The following is a 13,005-nucleotide window of genomic DNA, read 5'->3' as shown; positions in this document are numbered from 1 at the left end:
TCTCCATTTAAGGTCAAATTGGTTTGAAGCCTGGAAGGTTGTGAAATAATAACTTAACTCACCGTAATGAGCTGTTTTGAAATTGTGCAGTAAGCAGTAGAAAGTAAACGTATCTGTGAAAAAATCCAGGAAGCAAAGATCAGAAAAATAAATACTCAAGCAAAGCAAAGATAGAAAGACTTTTCAGCTTAAATACAGTAGTGAAGTACAAACACTTCTACTCTGAGGTCCATCACTGTAAATGGTAAATAAATGGTAAATGGCCTGCATTTGTATAGCGCTTTTCTAGTCCATAGGACCCCAAAGCGCTTTACACTACATTCAGTCATTCACCCATTCACACACACATTCATTTTTATTTATAACAATTAAAAACTCCAAGTGTTTCACTTTGTACTGTATTGTACCAACACTACCACATTTTTTTGTTACAGCAGTGCTACAGCAAAACTTTAATGTGAACCGCAGATGTTTACATGAAGGCATGGAGAATAAGTGACCACTGCTGCAAAGGCTGAGCTAATTTAAAATGATTTATATTATGTTTGATTTGGTCATTAATCATAGTGTGGCTGTCCTGTGAGGACCAAATATCTCTGAAAACAGTTTTTAATGACCTCATAAAATCAGTCCTACGCCTTGACTAGAAACGTAGAATAAAATATCTAAAATAAGTAAAAAGAAAAAATTAAAAGCCAATAAAAAAATTAAATGACCAGTTTGTGACACAGTTAACTGTCAAAATCTACAGGGGGTTTAAAAATATTAATGAGAAATTAAGGTTGTGTATTGTCAGAACAGCTGGTTAAACTTAATACATTTGGTCCGCTGGGTAATTTCTCATGTCTCCAAATCAGAAAAGCTTGTTTAGATTCCCTCCAGGTACTCTGAGTATCCAGTTTCCTCTTAAAGTCATCCCATACAGACATGTATGTTAGGTCAAATGGTGAGTCTAAATTTACCATAGGTGTGAATGTGAGTGTGAATGGTCTGTCACTCTGTGTTAGCCCATGTTATAGACTAACAACCCATCCAGGGGGTGTCCGGCCACCATCCCTATGACAGCTGGGGCATCACTGGACAGACTGGGTAGGATCTAACCACACCATGACCCCAGATTTGGAAAAGCAGGAGAGGATGGATGGACAGCTGTATGGATAGATATTATTAATAGTATATTATAGTATGTAGTGTATGTACTACGTATATATGAGAATAGAACTGTACACAACAATGAACACCAGCTTTTTAAAGTCATCAAGCAGGAAGTCTGTGTACAGAGAATTAAAAATAAAAATGGCACAGTAAGAAGACCTGCAAATTAGATCATACAATATCACAATTACCACAAGTCGAGGGTTCATTATAACTAGAAGTAGTCTAATTTCTGTGGCCTCTTTTTCTCACAATCGTTTTAGCTTTTGGTCTTGTCTTAATACACAATTATGAAATTGAAAGTTATTCAACACCTTAGTAGCTTTCCAGTTGAGATGGGAGCCAGCTGTAGATATGCAACTTTAACCAAGTAACACTAATGAGGTAAAATAACCACTGAATTTGAGTACTTGTTAGTAATTATTGACAATGGCAGTTTTATTGATGCTTTGCATTAACAGTAACTCATTAAAACCGTATAGAACAATTATAACAATTAAAAACTCCAAGTGTTTCACTTTGTACCGTATTGTTCTTCTAAACTAATACTTGTTGACATCTGGGATTGAGCAGGTAAAGTTTTATTTACCTGCTCAATCCCAGATGTTGTGGCGACCGGTCCAGACCACAAATATTGCAGGATTTTCAAACACATATTTGCCCATAAACCTAGTGTCGAATCTGTAATCAACAATCGTATTTAATCCTGCAATCCCACGAGCATTCAACACAAGACTCATACATAATTCTACACTCTGCTTGCGCGCACACACACAGGACAAACATACACAATTACAAACACAGACAGACACACGGCTTTTGCCTCCTGTCAAACCAGTATACAGCTTAATAAACACGGCGCAAATAGGCACTGATAGCAGCAACAAGAGCAGTAAAAACCGACAGCTGTGTTGATCTCTCCATCAGGGGGAATAGAAATGACTCCGCTGCATATCACACTGTTCTCTTTACACAACTTATTAACCAAAGTAATCACTTTACAATGCTGCAGGTAATCAGTGCAGACAGGATCATATGGTCACCCATTTCCGATACTGTCTGCTGGGACATGACCTGAATTTTGAAACTGTCACCATCATTGTAATGCCTTTACAAAGCAAAGCACCGCAAAGCAACCTTTTGCTTTCCGGATACCAATGATGTAATGCAAACAGGAACTGATTTAATTTTGTGACTTGGAAAAAGCAACATGTTGTGCATTTGATGAGTCGATGCCAGAATAATTTTTGTAGCGTGAAATCAAATCTTTTTCTCATTACAGAGGCTTTATTTAAAAAGATGCTTTGTTGCATATCCAGTCTTTCAAATGAAGTCATACTTTGATATTCCTTTTGTGTTTAAAACAAAGAAAAGGAAGCGAAAAAGACCCCAAAGACTAACTTTTCAGATACCAAAAGTCAACAAGAGAATTTTAATGGGTTAAATAATGTGACCAAACACATACAGTATGAATTTAAACGTTTACCATGGTGACTTTACTGTTATCAGTTTCCGATATTCACTGCAGTAGAGTTCAGTAATTATGAGGTAAATGCAAGGCTGAAACTGGGTCAGAGACATCTTGGTACCTTGTCTTTTTTGATCAAAGATGTTATATCCCGTCAGACAGGAATATGTAGTCTCACACTGATCAGTGAGGAAAGAACCGGCATAGGAAGAGTGCTACATTCCTCCCAAATAGAAGATTTGTGGTGGCTGCAGATAAGGCGTCAGCCAACCGAAAACAACACACTCAATTTTGTTTTTCCTGGTGGCCCGTATCTTCTGATAGATACGATTTAGCACCACTTCTGTTAACATCACATTTATTTATCCATTGACCTTTCTTAAGGCAAGGATAACTTCTTGAAAACAACTTTTGTTCCTGCTGCTGTAAATGATTCCAGATGCTGTGCCGTGTAATCCATTAACTGGATCTAGCAGTAAATGGCTCGTGCAGACATCCCATCAGCCTGAGCCTAAAGTGAAACCTATGGCCCTGTCAGTGTCAGACACTGACTCCAGTCAAACTGAAGATGTAAACATATCCTCTCTATATTTTTTAACTGTTCCAAACGGAAAATGGCTTCTAGGTCATTTCCCTCTGAATGTGGAATGAGATGACAGAATTTATGAAGCAATGCGCTTTGATCTTGGTGTGTTGTCCCCATTTTACAGGAAACACCTGCCTCAAACACATTTAGGGAGATTAGGAGTGAGCTTGTTATCTTTCCACACCATGTTTGTGTCTTTTACAGGACTGGAATTTCAATGCAGGACCAGACACTGTGAAACTGTTTCCACAACCAGCAGAACACAGACGTCGTTCATGTGTTGCTGAAATGTAGTTCAGCCATATCAAGGGCCTGCTTGCATTGATAAACTGCAGCGATGAGATAAAGTACCGCTGAATGCTTAAAGACCAACAGGTCAGCAGTAGTTAAAGCTTAATTAAAAAGCTCTATTATGTTTAATCCGACAGAAACCCAAGACAACTCAACCTTGACGTATTAAAAAGCATTTTCTAGCTAGGACCATAGATTTTTATGCAATTACATGTGGAGCATTTTTTAAATTCAGCTTCTAGCAGCAATGTCTCACCTAAACATATTAAAGCACATCATTTTCATCTTTCATCTGCACGATTTTCATCTTTAAGAGATTCCTTGAACTCACAAGATAACTGTGGAAAAGAGTATTACCCCGTCACAATCATAAAGTTTGCATTGAATAATTACTTAGCGCTCGCAACATATCTTATTGATGTGAAGAAGATATAAATCCCAAACCAAATTTCAGAGAGTTGGATAGTGATCTCATCATCAGGGAAAGGCGATGGCAGAGATTGATTGTGCTACATCTTTTACAAAAAAAAGAAGGAAAAAAATCTCTAGGCAGCCCACGTTGTGGGTTTCTCATGGAAAAATCATTGTTTTCTCTGAAAATAATACATCTGTCTGTGGCTGTGTTTGCTCGAGGCTAGTGTGTATCAGCCAACAATCTTTTAAGTGTGTAGTGACATTTTATGGTGAAGGTTTGACAGTGTAATGTAGTTAAACTACTGCGAAAGTGCTGACCTCTAAAGCACATTACATGTTTGTTAGTCCTATCTCGCAGTGGCTCTTATGTAAATATCTAGGTTAGGATTTTAAGCATCCAAGTGCCAATATCAGGTAGGTATCAATAATCACTGGTACTCTTATTGATTTTCTTCCTTAATTAATAATAAAATTTGACTAACAGAAAAACTGCAAAATGGTCAACTATTGTTACTGAAATGGTTAATTTATAATTAAGTAATAATAATAATAATAATAATAATAATAATAATAATAATAATAATAATAATGGATTGCATTTATATAGCGCTTTTCGGGACCCCTCAAAGCACTTTACAATACCACTATTCATTCACTCACACATTCACACACTCACACACTGGTGAAGGCAAGCTACAGTTGTAGCCACAGCTGCCCTGGGGAAGTGTGAAAGATCTACTAGTACCTGGCAACGTGTGATTTGTACAGAAAAACCAACATACCTATATGAAAATGCATAGTGTAGAGGCTTCTAAATAAAGAATATGAGAGATAAAGTATTTGAATTACTGTATTTATCTCATACATTAACTGTTGAATGTTGACAGCCAGAAGACAATAGTAGCATCAGTGCTTAAACTGCACTGTGTGTATTACGTTTTTCTTTTGACCCATTATTAAGGGAGCCACAGTAAAGAGTAGACAGGAAAGTGCGAAGAGAGCGACACACAGGAAATGGTCCAGGGTGGAGAACTGAGGATGGCATCTGTAGGATGAGTCAGGTGTGCCAGCTTTTTCACTACTATGTCCTAACCAGTAGGGGTGCAACGATACACAAAATTCACGGTTCGGTTCGGTTCGGTTCGATACTTTGGTGTCACGGTTTGATATTTTTTCGATACAAAAAAATGTTCATGCCTTTTTAATTTGTCATTTATTAAAATTATAAATATATATTTTAACTCAAAAGTACAGTTTTTAAATTTAACGTTGCTGAAACAACAAAATAATAAAATAAAATAAATCTATCTGATCGAGAAATCACTCATCTTTGGAAAAGAGAGTTTATTACAGAGAAATGGCTCTTTCCAAAATAAAAGCTACACTATATGCTTCTTCTGGGCTATATTCTCAGCAGCATATTAAACATATCAGGTCCCCATAAGGAGAATCATGTGCTAACGGCTGTCTAAATGACTTGGGTGAAGTTTGTATCATGCATGCTTGTTGTTTTTGTCTGCTTCCACTTGTCTTTTGAAGGATATAAAAAAAACAACAGCAATAGAATAATATTAAACACAAAGTGAACCCGTCTTCCTTCATTAAATAGGTTCTTTTAGATGTTAAGGAGGAATTGACTTAACCAGGCTGGCGGAGAATGAAGACAACCGGACACCTGCTGCAGATGGGGAATCAGTGAACTTTTATTGAGACAGAGACAACCTCTCAACACAGCTCACATCAGGAGATTCCTCATATTTGCTGTGAGGATGGGTATATATTCTCTAAAACTTACAGGAGGGGGTTGTGAGGAAAGTGCTGCATTAGCAGAAAAACAACTCCATAAAAGGAAAGCGGCCTTGGGTGTTCTAGTCTCTTCGCTTGCAGATATCTTGCACCTGCAGGATGAGGCGATCGCTTCTTATCGCTCTCAAGGCCAAAGTCGTGAGCACATTTTTATTACACAGTTGCACAGTAACTTTAAAGCTGAACAATATTTAAAGCTGAATAATGTTTGATCAGATTATATTTTCTTCAAATCCCCCTTTTGACCCATCTTAAATGGGTCAACACACAAAAATAAGTAACATTCAAAGGAACACAGAGACGTGTCGAAGCCTGGCTCGAAAAACTCCTCGGGTCTTATCATTTGTCTTTATCTGTCATTGCAGATGAGGAGAAAAGAGTCCAGGCACCACCCTGCCCAGGGGTCGGCTGCAAGCAGTCTCGGTTCCCGACGAAAGCAGTAACAGCTGTCCTGCACAAACGGATACAACGAGTCAGTGCAACCAGGGTAATGACACAAAATTAACAGTTCCTGTAACTCAGCAACCAAAAAGCATAAGTAATGATAAAAATGTGGAGAGTACAGAGTATACTATAATAATGAGAGATATAAACGTGAAAATGTGAAAGAATAAATCAACCGTAAAATAAACTCAGAACGGTAACTGCTAAGGACATTCAAAAGTGAATATGGTAAAACGTGAGGAAGGGGTGTGGAAAAAAACAACAATTTATATCCAGTGGTGGGAGTACACATTCGCTCAGGCTTAAGTCCGGAGACCCTGAGAACATCGCTTAACCCTCACAACCCGACCAGACACAGTTCAACCAGATATATCCTTCAAGAGGAAGTGGGTGAGGGAAACAATTAATAACAAGCCTAATACAACACACCACAGAGAAACAACCATTCTAGAAGCATTTAAACAAGAGAAAGACGATAATGTTCGTCACCCTCACGATCAGAGTTTTCATCATCCGTTGGCGAGGAGGTGGGAAGTTGACCAGCCAATAAAGGCATCTGCCGGGCGAGATCCTTATCCTCAGGAGTGAGAGCTGTAACAATCAGTCTCTGGAAGAGGGATCGAATGCATGGAATACAACAGCAACCGCAGGTGACTAGGACAGCAACAAAAACTGAGATGGAAACTAGGATGGAAGCTACAAGGGCCTTATATTTGCCAAACATGTTAAGCCAAGAGTCCCACATGGCAGTATCAACGCCCGAGTGTTCCTTCATTTTAACAGTAAGAGCTGTGAGACCAGTAATAGCTTTAGTGAGGGAACCATCAGGAGCTGTGTTATTGGGGATATAGGTACAGCACTCCTGACCAAAAAGGCTGCAGACTCCGCCTCTTTCTGCGAGGAGAAAATCCGTTGCGACCCTGTTTTGGAAAGCCATTAGGGAAGTGGCAGATAACTGTGCATGCACAGCTTCAAAACCATCTCGAGTGTAATTAGCCAACAGTTGCACATTAAAGTGAATGTAGTTAATCCTGTCTACATTCGCATTTATTTCAACCATCCAAAGTATCGAGGCCCATCCTGCTTTAACCTGGTCTCGCAGTTTATATTCATCGGGGACCCCACGGGGTATACCTACAGCATCAATATAGGTTGGATTATGAGCTGAACCTGGGATTAGAGAACGTTTAGAGCGGCGTTCAGAGGAGGATGGGAGGCCAACTTCGTGTACTTTTATAGAGAGATCTACTGGAGTGACTAAAACAGGTAAAATAAGAGTTATGAGAGCGCAAAGACCTGACGCATCCCGAGGGAAACCATCATATAACTTGTTATTGCCACACCACCACCACAAATCAGCCCTAGCCGTAGGTCGGAAGTTTGGTTTCATAACCGTCATCTCAGTGCACCAAGAAGAGTTCAAGCTACCTAGTTTTACTGCATTGCCAGTCAGGTTAATACAAGTGAAATTGTTCACAGCTACATCTGAAGAAAAGAAAGGTGGTTTATTAGAGACCGAGCGTTGAGTTTTAGGAAAGTGGTTTTCCAGATATGAGCAATGACCTCGTTTTGTATTGTTCATAAGATGCAGGAGGCATGCACTATTGACTGGCGCCGGTACCACTCGTAAAGTGGGGCGGGCTCCCATACATACTATGCAGTCGGAAGCCGTCTTGTCAGCAGCTTGTTCAGCTAGTAGTAACCAGTTGTTTGTTGCTCCAGAAATACCGGTTAGAATTTGGAAGAGGTCATCTTTAGACATTTTATTTGTGTCTACAATGCGTATTCGGCCGTTTCTCCCCCCGTTTGTATATGTCACCGGAGGGCCATTAAAGGTGGGGTTATCATCTTTAACTACAGAGCTTGGAGCTGCACCAACGCTAGGGCATATTTCCATTTGCCAATACAGGGCGGTGCGATCAGTCCAAGGGGCAAGTATAAATTGTTGACAGGAGGTCAAGGCCAGATCCTTTAGGGTAAAAATTAAGCCTGAAAGATCCGGTTTTTTTGCTATTCTGAGCATATTTTGGTTTCTCCAGTGCAAAGCCTGACCCCTAGAGTGCTTGGACCAATCGAGGTCCGTTTCTGACACTAAACTGGACCACTTCCACTGATGCCAACCTCCCAGGGTTATATACCACACTGAGGAGGAGAGATGTACTGCAAGGTTAAAAAGATCCCCCCCTTGGTCTTTGGTGACGGGAGTGACTGGGAAGCTAGCGAAATCTATTTCGACTACCCAACTTTTATTGTTGGGGACACAGAGAGTAATCATTCTAGTCGTACTTGGGGTGCAGGAGGTAACCGTGTGTCGTTTCTTTCTAAATGGAGCGGGCGTGGGCAAAACTGGAGAGGAAGTGGTGGGCAAGACCCTAGGGGCTACATTTGTCAGATTGGGACTGTCAGAAGGGGGCGAAGCTTTTGAACTTGAAGGTGTCAGAAGTGTCGGGGGCCCTTCACAGATCAGGATTATGCCAATGGGAATGAGACCCAGGGCCAGGAAGCAAACAAAGACGCAACATCTTTGCCTGCCTGTCATTTCAGGGGGAAAGGGCCAAGACATGTTTACTTAGCTTGGATGTCGTCTAATAGAGGATGATGGGGCACAGAAAGGTGGTCCAGTTCCCCCCACCTCGCCAAGGGCGTGTTCTAGGAGTTAAAGAGCAACAAAAAGTATCAGTGACACAACTTTAAATGAGCTTTCAGCGGTTAAAACTATTGCAATGTAAAATGTAAATCTTAAAAACTCAAGCCAATATAAAAGCAAAGTCATAAAAGATGTTAAAAATAAAAAAAAATGTTTAGTTCAGTATGAAGAACACCCCCTTTTGTAACCAGCCGGCTTGTAGGTTGAGTTTTGGCTCCCTCAAGTGGTTGGTGATGCTGTTGCAGCTCCTTCTGACAGGTCCTTCTGCACCTCTCTCAAGGTTCTTCCTGGTTCGGTGGCAGCAGCGCACTGTGTGTAATGAAACCAGGTGTCACCTTTCCCTTCGAGCCTGACAGCGTGGGAGGTCCGCTCTGTTATGCGGTAAGGGCCTGTCCAGCGAGGCTCAGCCCACTTTCTCTTTGTGACTTTCAGGAGGACGTAGTCCATTCCAGGTGTAGCCGCCTCTTTCAGCTCTTGCTGGTTTCTTTCAGCGACCTGTGAGGAATACTGGGCAACAAAACTGCGGAGCATGTTATAATATGTCCTCGGATCGAGGTCTGAATCAGCTTCATCCGACATTAACAGGCGAGAGGAGGGGCCAGGAAAAGGCCTGCCATGCTCCAACTCAAATGGAGTGTAACCAGAGGTTTGATTTACTGAGCATCTTATGGACATTAATGCAAGAGGCAATGCCTTAACCCAATCTAATTTGGTCTGTGCACAGATTTTAGCCAATTTAGTTTTTAGAGTTTGATTCATCCTTTCCACTTTCCCCTGGGACTGGGGGTGGTAAACTGAGCCAAACTTATGTTTCAAACCTAATGCGGCTTCAACCCTCTGCAGATCGTGGTTCCTGAAATGTGAACCATTGTCCGACCTTATGACCTCGGGAAACCCATGCTGTGGTATATAATGATTAATCAGACACTTCACCACAGTTCTACTGTTTTCACTTGCTGTCGGCCAGGCTTCTGGCCAACCTGAAAATGCATCCACAGCCACCAGCAGGTACCTGTAACCACCCACTCTGTCCACCATGTCTGTGTAATCAATGATTATTTCTTTCCCTGGGCAAAGTGGGATGGGGAAGTACCCTGCTATTGGCTTGACGGCGGGCTTGATTCCAAATTGGTTGCACTCCTTACAGGTTTTAACCATGTATTTTGTCATGTCTTTTAGATAAGGGTGCCACCAGGCGGCTAAGTTCCTCATCATTTGTGCAGGTCCCACATGCCCCACTCCATGTGCCTCTTCCATTGCTGTCTGTCTGACCCCTGGCGGTAGAATGGGCCTTCCATCTGGGCCACGCCAAACATCTGTGTTTGTGGCCCCTCTTGTTACCCATAATGATTTTTCCTGGGGGCTGGCTTTGTCCTGTAACTCTCTGATTGTGGCTAGGCCTAGTTGTATGGGTGGTCTTTCTGGAGGGGGTGTGGCTTCTGGGTCCATTACCATAATCAGGGAGGGTAAGTAACCAGCTGTCTGCTTCGCTACTAAGTCGGCCTGTTTGTTACCTAATGCCACTAAATCCAATCCGGCACTGTGACCTTTGCATTTTACCACTGCCACCTTAACAGGTAACAACAGTGCTTCCGCTAATTCCCTCATTTCTATCTCATGTTTAATAGGCTTTCCGCTGGCTGTCAAAAAACCAGCTCTTAGCCACTGCTTGAGCTCCACATGCACTGCTCCCACAGCATAAGCTGAATCACTGTATATATTCACTTTCTGTCCCTTTCCCATCCTTAAGGCTTCAATCACCGCTCTCAGTTCAGCTCTCTGTGCAGACTGTTGTCCTGTCAACTGCTCCGCCTTCACTGTTTTCCATCTCATGTCTGTCTGTTCCACTATTGCCCATGCAGCCTTCAACATTCCACTTTCAGTTCTGAAACAACATCCATCTGTGAACCAATCTTTTTCTGCATCCATTAGAGGTTCTGCCTGCAAATCTGGCCTGATTTTCTCCTGTACCTGCACAACCTCTTCACACATATGTGGTTCCCCTGATCCCATGTGATCAGCCATGTTTATGCCTTCATGTGAGTAGGTGATGTGTGGTGCTTCCAAAATGGTACTGAGGCGTCTCTGCCTGAGTGAAGTGAGTGTGAAGGCCTGTGAAGAGACGTAGGCCACCACACTGTGTGATGTCAAAATTTTTAGTGGGTGGTTCATCACTATGTGTGCTGTTTTCTGAATGATTTTTGCAAGTCCAGAAACGTGTTGTGTGCACGGTGGGTGGCGTTTTTCAGTGTTGTCAAGCATTACGCTTACATATGTCAACACTTTTCTCTCTCCCCCTTTTTTCTGGAACAGGATACCATTGATATGGGTTCCAGTTCCAGAAACATCAAGATGAAAAGGCAAAGCATAATCTGGCACAGCAAGGTCAGAGGCGACAGAAAGCTGTTGTTTTAACTTTATAAACGCCTGTTCTGTTTCTGTAGTCCATGAGAGGCGAGCAGAGAGGTTTCTCATGCCTTGTTCATTTACCAAAACGCGCAAAGGGGAAGTAAGGCCAACATAGTCTGGGACATAGGTCCTGCTGTAACCAGTCAGGCCCAAAAATGACAACATGTCTTTTACAGTTAGAGGTTTTGGATGGTGCAAAATGGAGTTCCTGTGTTCTGGGGACAAGGAAATACCGGACTGTGAGACCATGCGGCCTAGAAAAGAAACCTGTTTTCTTGCAATCTGTAGTTTGGTTTTGCTCACTTTAAAACCTGTGTTGGCCAGGTGGTGAAGTACCACTCTGGTGGCCTCCAAACAGATGTCAGCCGTGGGGGCAGACAGCAAAAGGTCATCCACATATTGTATTAACATACAGTCAGATGGTAGTGGGCTGGTTTGTAAAAGTTCTTTCAAACACTGATTAAACAGTCCTGGGGAGAGGGCAAATCCCTGTGGTAAGCGAGTGTAACGCCATTGTCGGCCTCTAAATGTAAAAGAGAAAATGTCACGCAGTGACTCACGAAGTGGGAGGCAGAAAAAGGCATTAGCCAAGTCAATGCAGGTGAACCAGGCATGAGATGGTGGGAGGTTGGTCAAGGCAACATAAGGATTAGGCACAGGCAAAGTAGGAGTGCCAAGTAAGGCATTAATCCTTCTCAAATCATGTGCCATTCTGAACTTCCCCGTGCCTTTTTTCTCAACGGGTAGGATGGGCGTGTTCCACTTAGAGCAGGAGGGCTCCAAGACACCGGCAGTGACCAAACCAGAAATTGTTTCTGCAATCCCAGCCTCAGCCTCCGGTCTGTGTGGGTACTGAGGCTGCCACAAAGGGGTAGCAGATGACAGTTGAAAAGAGACTGGCTCCACATCAACTAAACCTACATCTGTGGGTCCAAGGGACCACAAACAATCTGGAAGAGAGTCGAGTAAAGGCGCAGCATCACAGTGGTCTGTGTGTTCTCTTCCATGTGACCCGCTGACCACTCGATGTTGCAGTGTTGAGGAATTAAAGCAATCATTCAAAATTTGGTATGTCTTGGTAGATGGAGAAAACAAAACCTGTGGGAGTTTTGTAGGTGTCCAGTCAGTGGCCGCAAGGGAACGTTTAACCATTCCACCCAGCTCCTTAGCCTGGTGTCCAGGATGTAAGGCCAGTGACACATGGGGAGCTGCCTCATCAGACATCATGTACCACTGTAATTGATCTGTTGTAAAAGTAACCGCTGCTGCCACTCCCTCCGGTGCCGCAAAAATGCACGACATGTTCAGAGACCAAGCCCGCCCCTCACACTGCTCTTGGAACATGTGCTGGTACCAGGTGGTGTCATGCCTGTCATAAAACAGTGTAACATGAGGTGGGTCAGGGGGAGGGACATAAGGATGTAGGAGTGAGAGCCACGGCCGCCATTGCTGAAAAGCAGTACAAACTCCTGGTTCAGCAGGTGTTTCAACTTCCAATAATGCCCAGTAGATGTCAGCAGAGTCCGCTAAACAGGAGGAGGGTTGCAGCAGAAACTGACCACCTCCCTCTGGCCCATTAGAACAGGGAAGCACAACCCCAGTAGGGAGAGTCACAGTTAGGCCTTGTGAAGAGCAGAGTATTGTGGCTCCTAATTTAATCAACAAGTCTCTTCCCAGTAAATTCACAGGCGCCTGTTTTGAACAAACATAGGTGTGTAACAAGGTCTGATCTCCAACCGTTGTGGGGAGGGGCACGGTGTAAGGCAGAGTTTTAGGTTCCCCAGA

The 13,005-nt window shown here is 42.5% G+C and overlaps 2 long non-coding RNA genes across 2 annotated transcripts; one reads left to right on the top strand and one right to left on the bottom strand.

The window, feature by feature from the left end:
* Nucleotides 1-5,922: 5,922 nt before the first annotated feature.
* On the bottom strand, nucleotides 5,923-7,193 carry LOC309687175. The gene is made up of 2 exons (XR_014270646.1): nucleotides 6,660-7,193; nucleotides 5,923-6,171 (listed from the first exon to the last, which is right to left on the bottom strand). It is a non-coding gene; the product is annotated as an uncharacterized lncRNA (long non-coding RNA).
* LOC309687176 lies at nucleotides 6,180-8,623 on the top strand. The gene is made up of 2 exons (XR_014270647.1): nucleotides 6,180-6,691; nucleotides 8,000-8,623. It is a non-coding gene; the product is annotated as an uncharacterized lncRNA (long non-coding RNA).
* Nucleotides 8,624-13,005: the final 4,382 nt, after the last annotated feature.

Source organism: Aulonocara stuartgranti, assembly GCF_965226115.1.
Source record: "Aulonocara stuartgranti genome assembly, chromosome: 14".
Lineage (NCBI taxonomy): Eukaryota > Metazoa > Chordata > Actinopteri > Cichliformes > Cichlidae > Aulonocara > Aulonocara stuartgranti.
This window is presented reverse-complemented; position numbering and strand designations above follow the sequence as displayed.